Here is an 18,369-nt window from a genome sequence, read left to right as displayed (position 1 = left end):
GTCGATGACTCAATATGTTCGATCAGATTGTGGCATGGCCGATGGTAAAGAACCAACTATGATGTTCGATGACGAAGCATATTCTGCCCAAGATCTTCATCACCCACGGATTACAGAAAATTGGAGAGGTCCAAGGGACCTTCAGTAATGTCCAAATCAGGGGGAGTAATGTGTGTTGTACTCTTTTTCCTTCACCATGGTTTTGTCTCAACTGGGTTTTTTTGGTAAGGTTTTAACGAGGAAACATTAAAGCACATTACAAGCTCTAAATGGTTAAGGCATCCAAGGGTGAGTGTTATGAACCAGATTGTGGATGGCTCATAACCAAGAGATTATCATTTTTAATCTTTCCATTTATCTATGACGGTGTAATCTCCTATATAAGGAACCTCTATGTTATGAATAAAAATAGGCTTTTCCATTACTTTTATAACAAAAAAACAAATTATTTGTTGTATGAATTTTAGCTGTGAAATCTTGTACAATAAGGAGGAAAATCTTTAAGAATCAATAAAAAGTGTGTTTATATATCTATCTATCTATTACTATAAAAAACGTTTTCTCCTTCCTCTTTAGGACACATCAGCTGCCACCTAGATAATTCACTCCCTCACTGCGTGACACGTGGCGTGTGATTTCGAATTGCGAGTGTCTATGAAACACAACGTTTCGTGTTGGGCTTTAATCTGTTATTGCGTCTTGGGCTCTAGGTGTATTGCTTATTGCGGCCCAAAAAATATTGCTCCCACCTTAACCCTAATTGATCGATCGCGTGAAAGCATTTCGTTACTCCCTTTCTGCAACGGCAACGCATGACGCCTACGATTCCTTTCTCTTAACTTAAACGGCCAGAGTCATGGATTCGTCTTTATTCCAACTAAATTCAATTGCCCACTACAGACTCTTCGATGCGTTATTCGTATCTCTTGGGAGCTGTGGATCTGTATAAATATGTAAGTAATTCTTATCTCGATCTCATATTCTCTTTATCCCCGGCGATGATGAGGAGGAAACTGAGGACCGTAAAAGCTTCTCCGACGACGACGAAGAGTACAAAGTGTTCCGCGATTTTAAGATCCAGGCCTGGAAGAATCGGGTAACGTTATGACCCCTCTTTTGTTTATCCAATTTTATAAGCGGTGGATAGGCCAAGAGGGACTTATGGAATCAATTGTATTGGGTTGAACAAAGAATCAGGAAGGTCAATCAGAGTATTTTGTTTCAAAAATTAATAATTATCGTCATGAAATGTCCTCATGGCGGAAAGATAATCAACCATATGGGAAGGATAAAATCCAGAATCTCCAACAAGTGTTGGAAGAAGTACAAACAGATAACAATAGATCACAAGAGAATATTATTGAGATTTCCAGGAATTACAAGAGGCCTATAAGGATGAAGAGGTATATTGGCATCAGAAGAGTCGAAATATGTGGTATTCATCTGGGGACCTTAATACTAACTTTTACCATGCTTTGACAAAGCAACGTCGGATCCGAAGTAAAATAGTGGGTCTCCATGACGAAGCGGGTAATTGGGTCACAGATGAGAACGGTGTTGAGAAGGTGGCAGTAGATTATTTTGATGGTTTGTTTAGTTCGACCAATCCAGTGGAGTTTAATAGTTTTTTGGAGGAGATAGGGCCATCAATTTCTCCCCAGATGAATCAAATGTTACTGCGATCAGCAACGGAGGAAGAGGTTCGACAAGCTTTATTCATGATGCATCCGGAGAAAGTGCCAGGCCCGGATGGAATGACAGCTCCATTCTTTCAGCACTCCTGGAATGTCATTAAAAAAGATGTGGTTGAATTGGTGAATAATTTTTTGGTCAGAGGAGATATGGACCCATGGTTAAACATAACTAATATTTGTATGATCCCAAAAAATAGAGAGACCTACAAGGATGACAGAATTAAGGCCGATAAGTCTTTATAACGTTGGTTATAAGATTATCTCGAAAGTTTTGTGTCAAAGGTTGAAAACTTGTCTCCCCCGTCTAATTTCGGAAACACAATCGGCTTTTGTGGCAGGAAGCTTAATGTCGGATAATATTCTTATAGCGCAGGAAATGTTTCATGGTTTGCGAACCAGCAAGTCTTGTCAAAATAAGTTTATGGCAATTAAAACGAATATGAGTAAGGCATATGATTGGATAGAGTGAAACTTTATTGAGGCTCTACTCCCCAAAATGGGATTTGATACTCATTGGGTTAAATTAATGCGAGAGTGTATATCTTCAGTTCAATATAGGGTACTCCTCAATGGGCAGCTACGAGGCCTTATAACCCCTCAGCGGGGACTACGTCAAGGGGATCCCTTATCTCCTTATTTATTTATCATGTGTACTGAGGCTTTAATTACAAATATAAAAAAGGTGGAACATGTGAAACAATTAACCGGTATGAAGGTAGCAAGAGCGTGTCCAGCAATTTCTCATTTGTTATTTGCAGATGACAGTCTATTCTTTTGCAAGGCAAACAAAAAAGAGTGTCAAACTATTCTCATGATACTAAAGGATTATGAGGCTGTTTCAGGGCAACAAATTAATTTTCAGAAATCCTCAATTCAATTTGGACATAAGATTGATGAATCCAGCCGTCAAGAGTTGAGAGATATTTTGGGAATTCAGAACCTAGGCGGAATGGGTTCTTACTTAGGCTTGCCAGAGAGTTTAGGAGGATCAAAGATACAAGTGTTTGGTTTTGTACAAGATCGCCTGAATAATAGGGTGAATGGTTGGACATTTCGATTTTTCACCAAGGGAGGAAAAGAGGTGATTATTAAATCGGTGATCACGGTCCTGCCAAACCATGTGATGTATGTGTATCGGTTACCGAAAGCTACAGTTAAGAAACTAACGAGTGCAGTAGCTCAGTTTTGGTGGAGTCCAGGAGGAAGCACAAGAGGCATGCATTAGAAATCATGGGATCAATTATGTGTTCACAAGGATCATGGTGGGCTAGGATTCAAGGATTTGACTGATTTTAATACGGCGATGCTTGGAAATCAATTGTGGCGGCTGATCGAGAAGCCAAATACTCTTTTCTCTCGAGTTTTCAAAGGACGGTACTTCAGGAATGCTTCACCCCTGAAACCGATTCGCTCATATTCCCTGTCATATGGCTGGAGGAGTATTACTTCTGCTAGATCTCTGGTTTGTAAATGACTAATCAAACGGGTTGGAACAATGTCATCTATTTCAGTATGAAATGATCCTTTGGATCTCATCCACTCGCCCGAGACCAGCTAACAAAAACTTTCATAATAGTTATCCGGATCTCACGGTGTATCCTCGTTTTAATCAGGAATCTCGAACATGGAATTTACAGGTCATTTTGTTGCTCTATGCTTTGTTGCCTGTTTCCTTTTACTTTTTTTTCAAATGCAGAAACAAAATTAAGAACTGCTTATTTTCTCAACCAAAAAAACTATACATCTTTCCATGCTTTAAACAAGCATCTTGCCGTAAATGAAAACCGAAGAACAGCATGCCAATCATAATGTTTTTTTAAAATCAAATGCTAAAATTATTCAAAACAAAAACCCCTATTGTTTACATCTACAAATGCATAATACAAAAAAAAAAATTAAGCGGATTTTTGGCTATTTCTATCTATGAATTTGCACTGGTCTTGTGGAAAACCAGTATATCCATAATATTAAAAACATATACCACATTTAAATTCCTTTTCCATGCATTTTCCTATTACCCACGTCCTTTTATTACAAAACTTGCATCCTAAGCTCCAACAAATCGAACCAAAACAAATACTCAATTACGAACAAGGTTCGCGCGCGTAGCAAAAAAAATATTAATTGAATTGAAAATTTAGAAACCAATGACGCCTTCGCAAAATAAATACAGTCAAACTCATAGACATATAACATAACAAAAAAAAAGACGCACGAATGACTTTCTTGTTCTCGGTTTCTATACTAAACCAAACGCCCGGTCATCCCAAAATACACAAACCAAAAATGAAAAAACACAATAACAAATTACCAAATCAGTCAAGATTTATATCAAATTAAATTAAATTACAAATACGGAGATCCCTAATCTACAGCAATCAGAAGATAAATATGTAAACAAAATCTTAAAAATATGGGTGTGATTGGCTATTGCTGCAGATGCTACACCAATCTTGGTTTGTATTTTTTTTAATCTCACGGCTTTTTTTTTAAATCCACAGCATCCTTTAAATTCATGTCTTTATAATTGTTTTGCAGAGACAAATACCTACAGCCTAAATTTGAAGACTTTTAAAAATTAAAAATTTAGAGCGAAAGCAAAAAAAAATCACAGCAATATTTCTACAGCCAAAAAATAAAATCACAGCTCTTACTAATCAAACCCTATATGTTATCAGAAGATAACACCCGCTGCTTTATTAACATTCCTCTAAACCGATTCTCAAACATGATTAACACACGAACAAAGTTAGAAAAATGGAAAACCCACCAAACCTCCCTCAACCCTCTCATCTCATCAATATTCAAACGACGTCTCTAATTATATGGAATCTGATATGGAGGTCGACCAAACCGTCAACACCTCAGGTGAAGACATTTCTGAAACGAAACCTGCATCTTATCTCCACGACCTGAGCCTCAAATATTTTGCGTCGGAGCCACTGAGGATGATCTTCGATCACAAACGCTTGCTGGAGCTATGCTTAGAAAACAATAACCCTGAAGCACACTATGTTAAGGGGATTTAATCAGTTTTTCTTCCATCATAGACCTAACGCAGCACTCAACCACCTCCGCAAATCTGCAAATGGAAAATACAACAAGGGTACGTATCTTTGTGGTTTATTACTTCTGTGCACAGGAAATATCAAAGAAGGAAAAAGTTACTAAATATCCTAGACTGGGAACACAATCTACTGACGACCAAGCGTCGCCAGAGGAAAATTAAAAAAAAAAACTCAGTGTCTATCTTATTCAGCTGGAGGATATATACCTAAAAAATATGGTCCGACTCAAACCCCCCAAGAAGTTGCGACCTCCACAACAAAAATCATCAATGCAAGAATTGTTACTACTTCTTAAGAATTGAGAAATTTGTCAATTACATTGCTAATAGATCAAAATAAAATATGTCATTGTTTCCTTTGCTTTTTAAAGATAAACTGGATTTTTTTATTTCTTCTATCATGAATAAAAAATATAATTACTTGATTTTTTTCTTCAAGTAAAAAAATATCTTATTACTCCCAACTGTACTGACTCCTAAATTAAACAAATAATACACAAAACATTGATACATACGTAAACAATAAAAAAACAGCATCTAACCATAACTCAATAAATCCTCACATTGCCTCACAAAGAGTAAAAAACGCATTGACATGAACATCATAAGATCTACTAACATGTACTCATAAAATCTATTATTTGTAAGAATTGATAATTCGGACTCAATGGACAACCAACAAACAGAATAACTGATAATTCATAAGAGAAATTAACGTTCGAACCCGGCGCGTAGCGCCGGAATACCCTTAGTTAACAATAAACCTTACCCTCATGTGTAATTAACAAGATTGTCATTGCTTATGTGTCATGATTACAAGTTTTCTCACAGCCTTTATTGAAAAACCCTTCATTGCCAAGAAATATTACATGTAATGCCACTGCTTACTAAACCTACAAATATATTATACTATATGTTTACGTTATTAACTACACCAAATAAACGTATACTCCTGTCCATTTTTCTTAAGATTTATATTGTCCACAAGACTACCTTATAAAATGGACACAAACATATTGTCAGTCGTTTGTTGTATAGTCAATGGACCCAAAAAAATTTACGTGAAGATCAGAAGTTTTGTTTATTGGCAATATAAATTCTCTTTTTTATGTTCGTTGGTCCAAAACATTTATGTCATAATTTTTGTTTCCTAAAGTTAAGAGGGCTTTCCTGTATTGCATTATAGTTTCGTGCATATTCATGTTAATTTGTAAAACTATTATACAAGACTTTTTATTATTTGAACTGGAAAAATATAAAATGTTCGTATTCATGTTCTTTTATACAACTTATATACATATCATTTATTTTTCTTAATATATTATTGGTTTTATTTGATTTTATTTGATAAGTCACAATCCTTTGAGACTGGACATTTTATATGGACTTTCTTTATATGCGCGGGTTGTCTACATTTTTAATTTATTTTTTTGTTGTATTTCTTTTGTAAATATATATATATTTTTTTGTAAGGTATTATTTTGATTTTATATATTTTGTGTCAATAGTAAGGATAGCTTTCCGAATGTGGTCAATGTTTGTGATTTGTAGTTAGGCAAATATGGTCGAAGCTAAGTATAACTTATTAAAACTGTTTATTCTTGGGGACAATGGAATCAGTAAACGCCTTAAAGGAAAAAAAAACACAATTATGAATTTTAAAAATAAAATAATGCCCCCTTTCTATATTGTTAAAATGTTTGAAACCATAGATGTGTTTCCTTGCATATTGGACAACTTATGTTCCTCAAAACTAATTCATTGATGCAGTGAAAATGGAAATTATTACCGCAAGTAAGAGAGCATAAGTTGTTTCCATAGTTGTAATTTTTGAAGCATATAGTGCTTGTACCATTTTCTGGTTTTGTCATCGGAATCCTAATAGCTCCCTCAAGATCGGCGACAAGAAGATGGATGTCTAGTATTGTAGTTGCGTTGGGGTTGTTGTCTGTGATGGAAGAGTAAAATCAAAATCAGCAGTTATGTTATTGTTGCTGGATGTCAGTTCATTCATGATGTATTGGCTAATCTCATGAATATGAAAGGTGGAGTCGGGACAGTGAATCTCATGGTACATTAATATGAAATTCATGCCCTCGGTTGTTGAGTTATTTAAACTACCTTGATTGCCAGTAATAGATGAAAGCCAGAAAGAAATGATAGATTGATAGGTGGTGAGTCTATTTATGAAGCCTTGGAGTGTTCGCCATAGATTCGGTCTTGAAGGTCTTTTCGGTGCGAGAGGTTGTAAGAAAGCAGTTGATTAATCATTTTTGTTTTGATTTTGAAATTCAGATCGGGATGTTGTTTAAGCTTTAATTTGTATGCATATATGTAGCTATTGCAAATCATTGGTTCAACTTTTTGGATGGTTCGTTATGATATGGCTTAAAATGTTTATCATAATACATCTCATGAATGATACATCTCATGCATGTTAGACCAAACATTTATTCTCACATTGTTTCACTTTAGCTAATGTAATTCATTAGTGTTGTGTTTATTTGATTAGCGTAAGCACAACATCATATTTTTATTTGATTGAACATTTTTCGCAACGGGATGCTAAAATGAGAATAATGTGTATTTTGTTTAAGTATTTTACATTTAATTTATACTCTCTTTATTTCATTTTATGTAGTTTTCTATTGTGTTTTATTTTTAAGGATATTGGTAATATATGAATTTCGATTTAGAGGTTGTCTTAGTTTATTGAAAACTTAAACTGGATAGATTTAAAATATTTGATTGGATTCAATATATTTATAGTTGCGCTTTATATCACATTTTTTGTGATTATTTGAAAAAATTCTACGCTTCGCACAATATTTTTAATTTGTTTTTATACATATTTTATATTTTATCTTTAATTATGTATTAGTTTTTTGTGACTTTAACAAAATTTCTTATTTATTTTTCTTAGTTTTAGTTTCATGACCATTAAAATGAGAAATAATCCATGAGAAACATTATTTAATAAATGGATTCTTTTTTTTTTCTGTTGTTATGAAATATTTCACTTTTCTTAAAATTTATTTATTTTAAATTATATTATTTACTTTTACTAACTTTTATTGTTTAAAAAAAAATTAATTTAATTTTATAACTGATTTTCTAAATCTTTGTTTAGATTATGTAATAATCATTGATTGTGGTTCTACTATTTTGTTGCTTATTAATTTCTCAGAGCTTCTGCTTTGTTACTAAAATAGAAAATAATACATGAGATATTTATTTCTTATTATTGTTAGAATGAGTTCAATAAAACATAGAAAAATATCGTTGTTTTTTGTTTTTCTGAATGTTCTTTATTTATCTTTGAAATTTCTATATATTTATATTATACTATTTTCATTAAACATTATTGGTTATATCTTGTTGCTTTTTAGTTTTAAAACTTTTTTAAAATTCTGTTTTGATTATAATTGATCCTTGGTTGTGGTTTGCGACTATTGTTTTCTTATTAATTTTTCTAAACTTGGTTTTGGCAACTAAAAAATAATGTGAAATTCACTTTTTGGTTAAAGTTGGTTTAATGAAATGTAAAAATTAATATAATAAAGAAATGATTTATTATTTTATAATATTTTGGATTATATTATGTAAATTCACTAAACTATTATTTGTTGAAAGAAACTGGTTTTAATTTTTTGGAAGGAAAATGAAATATTTAGTAGAAACTGGATTGCTAGTTGTTTTAATAAATTTGATATAAATAATAAGAAAATAAAAATTTGAGGATAATTTATTAATTTAAAGAAAATGATGATGATGCGTCTAATTTTTTTTCTTTCTGAATGTTCTTTATCTATCCTTGAAATTTTTGTATTTAAAAATTATGTTAATTTTGAAACGGTATGTGTCTGAACAGCCGTTTTGCTTATCATTCATGTAATTTAAACACAGGGAACATTATTTTTAGGATCTAGATTAATCAAAATTACATGAGAGCTGTTTGGATGTTAATTATCGTTCTTATCCAAGAGGATGTTAAGTTTTGATAGCTACCTAATTCTATGGCAGAGTCATTTTATTTTTTGTGAAAGAATTTTAAATTTATTCACTTCAAAAACTTTTGTACAACCTAATGCTATTTTGTGTAAATAGCTATAGACCTAAAGAAAACTTTGAGAAGAAAAAGAAGCATTATCTACTCCCATACCATATCTCAATGGCCTTCTTATATTTACTTCCCACTCTCTTTCGCAAGGAGGATATTCTGTTTCTGACCAACCTATCGATATAGATAATCAATCGAGCAGGGGGTTGAGAAGGATCTCAAACTCTCCGGGTGTTTCTCTCATGCCAGATAGCGTAGACTACCGTTTGGAAACAATATCTAAGGAGGAAGGTTAGTGTTGGATTTGGAAGACCTGTCACCAACCGTTGTATCAAAGATTGCCATTGCACCGAATGTCCTTGCCCAGCCAGGCCCCTTATTGTTCCTTTCCAAACTTCTTCAGAGAAAACACACTCGAAAAACAAATGATCTCGCGTTTCAGTAGTTGCATTGCAGAGCCAGCAAGTTGATATTGCTTGAGGGTTCCACTTAAGCAACCGATCTCCCGTCGATAACCTGTTGTGAACCGCAACCCAAGTCAGAAAGGAAAATTTGGGAGTAGCCTCCTTGAACCATATCCCCTTGGACCAAAGAACACGGGGCCCGTGTGCTCTTGTTAGATTCCAAGTTTGAGATGTCATGAAACCCATTCTGAAATCTCCATTCTCCCTCATCCAAAGACATCTATCATCTTGCTGTCCAAGACCGCGTTCCTGAAGAGATATAATATCATTCTCTATCTGAAGTAAGACATGGCTTCTATTCCGACGCCTGCGATAGGTGTTTACTACTCTCTCCACCGTCGCGTTGATCGGAATGCCAAGTCTGATACAGCCAGTTTCTCCTGTAAGATTTAACAGGACTCCCAGCTGCGACCATTTATCAAGCCAGAATGATGTCCAAGCTCCGCTGTGTACTTCCATTTGTGTGAGCTGCAGGGCCAAAGGTCTGAGCTTCAGGAATTTCTTCCACATCCAGGAGCCCAATGAACTTGTTTCCTTCACATTCCAAAAGGAGCTTGTCCTGATCAGATATCTGTGAATCCATTGAACCCACAGCGAAGATCTTGCTGAGAGAATGCGCCATATTAACTTCAAACAAGAGACTTTGTTAACTTCCTCCAGATCCCGCAGACCTAAACCGCCTTCCTCCTTCGGTTTACAAACATCAGACCATGCAATCTTTGCCTTCTGGGTAGACATCACCGGTCCCGACCAAAGAAAACCCGAACATAAGCTGTTAATCTCTCGAATGCATTGCTTAGGAAGCTGAAAAGCTGACATCCAAAAGTTTTTCACACTATACAGCACATAACCAATTAACTGCAGTCGACCCGCAAATGAAAGATGTCGCGCTGTCCAGGAGGATATCTTGGTTCTGATTTGCGAGATCAGAGGAGCATAGTCTGTGATTGACATCTTCTTTGACAGCAGCGGTAACCCCAAGTATCTTACAGGTAGAGAACCCGCTTCAATAGGGAACTGATCCAAAATTTCCACAGTAGCATCCTCCTTCACACTAGCCAGGAACATAGTAGATTTCTCGAGGCTAATACTCAGACCAGACATCATAGCAAACTCCTTAAAAACTGTCAACACGCCTTCTATATAGCTCTTATTTCCATCTGAAAAGACCAAGACGTCGTCGGTGACACAGAGGTGTGTGATGGATAACTCGTTGTAGTAGGGGTGATAACGTATGCGGTTCTCAAGAGCCGCTTTATCCAAGAGCTTGGTCAGAACTTGCATACAGATCACATAAAGATAGGGCGAGAGCGAGCACCCTTGATGCAAGCCTCTCTTGCTGTTGAAGTAACCCGCTAACTCCCCATTTATCTGAACCAAGAAAGAAGCCAGCTCTATGCACTTCTTTATCCATAGAATGAATTTCTCCGGTAGATTCCTAACTTCCAATACAGATAATAGAAAAGCCCACTGTACCGAGTCGAAGGCTTTGTAGATGTCAATCTTCATAGCACATCTCGCAGAGACTGAGGGCTTGTGGTAACTCTTAACCAGTTCCGAGGCTAGTAAGACAATTTCCATAAGGAGTCTGTCTTTGACAAAGGCTTACTACTTCAATGAGATGAAAGAAGGCAGGAGCAGTTTCAAACGGTTTGCCAAGATCTTCGATATTACCTTGTAGATCACATTGCAACACGAGATAGGACGGTAGTCTTTCATGTATACAGCTACATCTTTCTTGGGGATGAGGGTCAGAATCGTAGAGTTGATCCCCTTCGGTAAGAAACCTTTATCAAAGAAGGATTGGACCGCATGGACGAAATCTCCACCAGTTATAGTCCATGTTGCTCGGAAGAATTCAGCAGAGTAGCCGTCTGGGCCTGGAGATTTATTTGAAGTCATCCCAAACAGCACCTTCCAAATCATTTCTGCAGACACGTCTCCCATCAACATTCTCCTATCCTCCTCCGAGCATTCAAAATTCAGTAGCTCCTTTAATTCCTCCACGTTCACTCCCCGGTAGTCAAAAGGTGTTTTGGTCAGGAAGTTGCTGAAATAGTTCACTGCCTCTGCTTTAATATCCTCTTGATTATCAGCCACAGACCCATCTTCTCTCTTGATCTCTCTGATAGAATTTCTAATTTTTCGAACCTTTACTGCCCGATGAAAGGTTTTGTTATTGCCGTCTCCAAAGCCTAGCCAATGAATTTTGGTTTTTTGACTTAGAACTTTCTCCTCCAGCCTCGATAGAAAGGTTCATCTAGTTAGCGCCGCTGACTCTAAAGCCATGTTGGTCTGAGAGGGTTCATTGAGAGTTTTGGTCTGAAGCTCACACAGTTTCCCACAAGCCTCTTTTGTCTTTTTCACAATGTCTCCAACCTTCTCTTTACTCAACCTCCACAGTATGGGTTTAAGTGCCTTCAGCTTCTTAGCGAGCCTGAAGAGAGCTGATGTTGAGTTAAATAACGCCTCAGTACCAGACCAGAAGTCTCTCACCAGTGGCAGAAACTCAGGCTTATCAACCACTGCATTCACAAACTTAAAGGGTTTCCTCGGTTGCGTACTGTCTGTTTTGATTGAGATTCTACACCTCCGATGATCTGAGCACCCCCCTGCCTCGAAAACACAGTAAGACTGAGGGAAAACTCGCATCCATTCTTCATTGATTAGCGATCGATCTAACTTCTTACAGATAAGATCACTATCTCTCTTATTGCTCCAAGTAAATCTGGGCCCCTTGTAAAACATGTCTACCAGTGAACCATAGTGAACCATCTCCTGGAACTCTCTCATTCCAATAGAATCATAATTCCCGTCAAAATTTGAGTGCTCCTCTCCGTCTAAGATCTCGTTGAAGTCACCACACACTAGCCGCGGCTTCTTCCGAATAATGGGAGAGTCTTGGTGAGCCTTAATGTCCCCCTAAAGCTCCCTCCTTTCCTCCTCCAGATTAAGCCCGTAGACAAAAGAGCAAAATATACCATCCTCCATACCCTCCAATAGAACTGAAACCGTCACCAACTGCGTACTTTGAAAGCATGGAGTGACTCTCACATTCGGCCTCCATACAATCCATATCCTACCCCGTCTGTGATAATCATAATTTGTAATATACAACCAGCCCGGGAAGACCTTTGCAAGTATCCCCTTTGCTTTATTTTCCTTCACCCTTGTTTCAATCAAGAATCCAAACTGAAAACCACACTTCCGTATCCATTCTTTCACCACCAAATGTTTAGAATGTTTATTAAATCCTCTAATGTTCCAGAAAAGTCCAGACATTAATGATTTCGGTTTTTCATATTGCTCAGTTCGCTTGGACCTGCATCCTGCGCTTTCTGAACAGATTTTTCACCTAAGACCTTGTGCTTGAGCTTCGAATCTTTGGGGAGAGATTGACGGGGAATGACTGTGTCCTTCTTTGCCACAGACGCACACACCTCTTCATCTACATCCACACATTCCTCACTCTGCTCTCCAACAATTTCCCCTTCCTCCTCCGAGCTCAACACCGAGAATCTGGAGTTTGTTAGAATAGCAACCTGGTCAAATTTGAGGTTTTTCAAAGGAGACCGGCTCGATTTCCTGGGAGAGACATCCAACCACTCCTTCTCTTTTTCCTTATCTTCCTCCTTTTCCTCTATAGAACCTTCTTGAACCTCTCCTGAGACTGGACTTTCCACACCCACAGATCTTTCTACCAGAGGCGCTTGCTCCATTTCACACGTCTGATGTTCTTGAACTTCAGATTTCTCTGTCACTTCGTTAGAGGAAATGTAGAGTGCTTCCAACCTATTAGTCATTTGGGTCTCAATCAGCTTCTCTGCCTTCTCCTGATCAATCTCCAGCCTGTTATCCGTAGACAGACTACCCATTCCTTCTTCTTCCCCCTGCTCAACCTCCTTCTCTTTCTCTATCTGCACTTCCTTCTGCATACTCTTATTGTTTGGACATGTTTTGACTGAGTGTCCCCACTTCTCACACTTTGGGCATTTAGTTGCAACCAAGGGTAAGAGTATTCCACCAGAAATTCCTGACCTTGGACATTGAAGTTCATCTTTTTTGGGAGATCTTTTGTCAAGTCGACTTTGACAAAAATATTCACTTCCTCCAAATCCAGACACTGAGTAGTTTCCGGGTGAAGCCTCACCGGGGTACCAATCGGACTTGAGACAAAGCTCAGACCTTTCCATGAGAACATGTTGATAGGCACATTCTTTAAGTGCACCCATATCGGAATAGCCTGCGCCGGAGCCTTCTCTTTCTCTATTACCGGAGACCATTTCGTCACAACCACGGGGATACTGGCGAGGTTCCACATTCCACGCCTGAGTATCCTATTTCTATCCGCCTGATTTGGAACCCTGAACTTCATCGAAGTTTTATTCACCTCAAAAACGTCAATCATTTGCTTCTTGTCATTGAGAGTCCAGATTTTGTTGACAATAGCATGAATCTTTGCAATGTGGGGAGCTTCATCGAGAAATTTTCCTATGAGAAAATCCTCCCAAAGCGGTGCCACATCCTTCGTAATCTCCTCCGGAACCAAGACAGAACACACCCCATCCTTCATCGCAACCTCAACCTCGTATTTCCTCAGATATCGATTTTCCTGAACCGCTCCTACCGAAGAACCCTTCGAACCCCTTAGACCAGTAACCGGAACTCTTGGCTCCCTTGGAGAGCCAGAAGCCTCCCCTTGAGAACCATCTTCTTCTTAGACCATCAGAACCACCGTAGACGGCGCCGGCGTGAGCCTTACCGAGGACAAAATCGCAGAAACCCTAAATCGCCTTCAGAGTCATTTTAACACTTCAGAGTTGTTCGTTTACTAATGCAATAATCGTCTCAAAAGCTAAGATCCATGATTGGAGGTGTATCAGGTCTAATGGTGGTATGCTCGATAAATGTTCATCTTTACTTCTGTCTTCTTTAGAGTGCTATTTAAAAAAAGAATCTCTTAGTATTATTGATTGATAAGTCTTTAACTAAATCTCCAATCTATAGAAAACACAAAAAAAAAATTATAGATTTTTAAGAATGTTTATTAACGTTTGTAGCCATGTTCATGATTTTAGCTTTTTTATTCTCTTCTTATCTCCAACCGAGGATTCTACATTAAGCTCTGCATCAGACTTGTGTTTCCTCTTCTTCCCTTTACTCTTTTCGTCTTCTTCATTTTGTTGTTGTTCTTCTTCTTCTTTGAGATTGGAGTAGAGTATCTCAGAAAATGTGGGTGGCTAGCTAATTCTCTAACTCTCTGAGTTTACAAAACACAGTGTATCATCAATCATGGAAGAATGAACAATCCTGATTTCAGATCATATTAATGGATGCTCAATAGTACCTGCAGAGCATTGTCTAGATTACTCGAAAGCAGAGAAAAAATATGAGAAACAGAGTTTAAGCAAAAGCACACACTCTAAAGAAGTTTTAGTAGCCACGATCAAGCTTCCAATGTCCTGTTAAACATAGTTGACTTGATAAACCAATTTTCATGGTAGAGAAAAAGGCCATGTTTTCTCTTGATCAAGCTTCCACTAATCAATCTTAAAAGAGAAAGCCATTTTTTTTAAAGATGGGAACACTTGCCTGATCAAAAGCAGGGTATATGTAATTTGTGATATGAATTTCTACATGTTCTCAATTTCCCGGTTAAGATAAAAAACCAATAAATGTCAAATTCAGTTGACAAAAACATAAATTTAAAGCATCTGAGAACACAAGATTGCTGCTAAAACAGTACCATTCAAGAGTGCCCTGAGTTCAATAAGATAAAACCCGAAAGCTTATATGAATGGATAATCAAGAACAACAAGTCTAACCCAAAACACAGGTAGATTAAAAATTTATCGGGTGAAGGATTCAAAAAAGTAGATACTTGCTCATTATAAGAGGAGTGTTAAAGATACGTACTGGAAAATTTCAGTGGAAATATCCTTTTCCGAGTATGTTTTTTGCTTCGACAGATGTTCCATCAGTGAAGCCGATGGAGACAGAGGTGAGAGTCGGAAATTATTATTACTCAGTGAAGCGTCTACACGGGACCTTCACTGAGACGATCTTGGAAAGTATCGATGCTGCTTGCATTGGTGGTTCCTTGGATACGCGTAAACTACGTGACAAGAATAAACAAAAAAACTTACACATTCAGGGTTGTGAAAACGCAATTGGCGATCATAAAAAATGATAAAGCGGTCAGATTTACCTGCTCATCGAGAAGAAACATGTCCACACTCATGAGCTCTCCACCTTTCCTGACATTTCTAGCTCCCCATAACCTGGGAGACGTACCTCCGCCGTGTTTGAGCACCGACCTGCTTTCAGGTTGGCGATAAGAGTGTAAGAAGGCGACATATTTGAAACTGATGCGTAAGAGAGTATTGGCATGAGGAGATATCTAAACGGTATAAGTATTCAACGATTCCAAAAGCCCTATTTATAGATCAAGGTTGTATCTGTTACATACTCCGTTTGTGAGCCTGAATAAATGAGAAAGAGTGGGAGGGAAGGAGGAATGGTCTTTAATGATGGAATTAAAGAGAAAGTTTAAGATAGGGAGAGGACGTTACAGGTAAAGATCGGAGACAATGGCAGACAGACAAGATAACAAAGCATTCGGTGTCTAAGAGGAAGAGGAAGACACAACTCAACAAACCCTAACCTAAGCGAGCCACACCGATGAAAGTAGGAAGGGCCCAAACAAAATTTATAAGCCCATCATAGCCTTGCAATAAACGACCTAATACATAAAGTGTGTGATTGGTGACCAAGGGAATGAGAAGGAACATTCAATTCCTTATTGTTCCCATAAAAATACACCATTCATAAGGAATTAATTTTTCTTTCTATTCCTTATCATTCTTTTTTTTTGTAGAGAATAACAAAGCAAAATTATTCCTCATTATTTTTGAGAAGGAACAATCATTCCCACTCAATCCTTTAATTTTATTCTTCTTCATTCCTTTTTTATTTGTTCCTAATCTTTCTCAAATGGTCACCAGTCACATCCAAAGAATAAGAGCTCTCCCATAACCTGCCACGTGTCACAAAATGGAGATAGGAGGGATCAAGTGGCGGCATGTGGAGAGTTTCTCTTCAACTTTATTATTATAGATATGATGCACAGTATATGGGGGATTCATTACTTTCATCCAAAAAAGGGAATGTTAATAATAAGGCCGAAACTTAGTTCCCAAGGTCATCGATTTTATTCATGAGCTAAGGTAAATATGAGATGTATGTTAATGATTAATTGTCTCCTCTTTAGATATTATTGACTAAATGTAACGTTTCCTAATTTGTAATATTGAATTATGAATCATTTAAGCCGAAATTTACTACTTCATATATTATAAGATCCCCCGTCTTTAACTTGAAGAGATCTAATTGCTTTCTCATCAAGGCTTAGCAGGACTATATAAACACTTAGATATCGGCCACTTTTAACCACAAACTAAAAGTAAACAAATTCGAGGAGGGTCGAAAAACAAGCGGCGACTAGGGCTTTCAAGGCGATAGAGTTGGCGATTCCAAAGATCGAAATCTTCCATTGAAGTTTTGATCTCCATCTGATCGGTACGTTCTTCGGCGTACTGATTCCCTCCTTGACGATTATCCGCGCATCGGTGATCTGATGATCTCTGCTTTTGGTGTCCATATCGCTGCCGTCTTCCTCACGTTTTAGGTGATACGTAGCTACACGACGGCGTATATGACCTCTAATTCTGATGGTGTGTCTCACTGCTCACGACGGCGTCGGGATCTCTCTTACGGAATTCTCTCTTACGGCATCAGCGATCTCACATAATTCAAACCACATTGATTGAGTGTTTCATTGAATCACCAATCTTTCTCTGATTGTTACGATCTTTGTCGTAGAGATCAACCGGGTTCTATCTCCTGTCTCTGACCTGTTGATCTCTCTCTGGTTCAGTCTCTTTGCTCTGTTTCATTAACAAGGAACAGAGTCAGTGTTGCTCTATTCTCCTCGTCTCTGTTTTGGTTGGACTCTTATGGTCTGACCTCTCTTGATGCGACCAAAAGTTGCAGACATAGGTCTTGTTCTCTCTTGATCCTAGTATTTCGTATGGGGTCGTTTCAACGGAACAAGTCCAATCATTGGATTGATATTAAAGGCAAAGGAATCCTTTATGATGAGGATGATGAACCGATCAAGTTAACTGATCAAGACACTTCTCAAAACATTACTGAATTTCAGTTGTCTCCGATCGGCAAGATTCTCAACCCAAAGAAACAAAATGTTGAAAGGCTTCTTCAGAAAAAGCCATTACAATGGGGCTTGGAGGACCGCATTACCGCTAATGATTTGGGTAATGGAAAGTTCCTTTTGAATTTTACCACAGAAGATGATCTCAACTCTGTTCTTCGACAGGGTCCGTTTCACTTCAACTTTTGCATGTTTGTGCTGGTTCGATGGGAACCTATTGTCCATGATGATTACCCTTGGATAATCCCTTTTTGGACTCTGTTGATTGGTGTTCCTCTACACCTGTGGACGGTTAGTAATCTGAGGGGGATAGGAGCTCGGTTGGGCCATGTCCATCATGACCAAATTGAGCTAATGGAAGGGAGAATGCTCATTGATATTGATACTCGTCGGCCGCTGAAGTTCGCGAGGAAGGCTGAATCTCCGCAAGGTGACGAGGTTACAATTGAGATCAAATACGAGATGTTATTTAAGCATTGCTCTACTTGTGGTTTGCTCACCCACGAGAAGGAGTATTGTCCCTCTCTGACCCCTCAGCCTAGGATAATTCCGCCGGGTAACCGCCCTGGTGTCTTTGCAAGGGTACAGGTACCAGAAGCACCGTCGAGGTATCAACCTGTAAAGAAGGAGCCTGCGACGAGAACACAAACTGCTCAACCATATAGTGAGCACAAGGCGCGCCAGTTCAATGGTTCAAGATATGGCAACAGTGACAGGAGGTATGAGTCGGAAGCTGCTTACTCACGTGATGGAAATAGTGGTCAGGTTGATAGGATCATTAGGCACCGGGATGATCACTCACGGAGCAACCGTTATGAGGGTTCGCGGGTTGGTAACGGGCCTTATGACCGCTA

This window comes from Brassica oleracea, chromosome C6 (assembly GCF_000695525.1).
Source record: "Brassica oleracea var. oleracea cultivar TO1000 chromosome C6, BOL, whole genome shotgun sequence".
NCBI lineage: Eukaryota > Viridiplantae > Streptophyta > Magnoliopsida > Brassicales > Brassicaceae > Brassica > Brassica oleracea.
The sequence above is the reverse complement of the archived record's forward strand: the minus strand, read 5'-3'. Positions refer to the sequence as shown.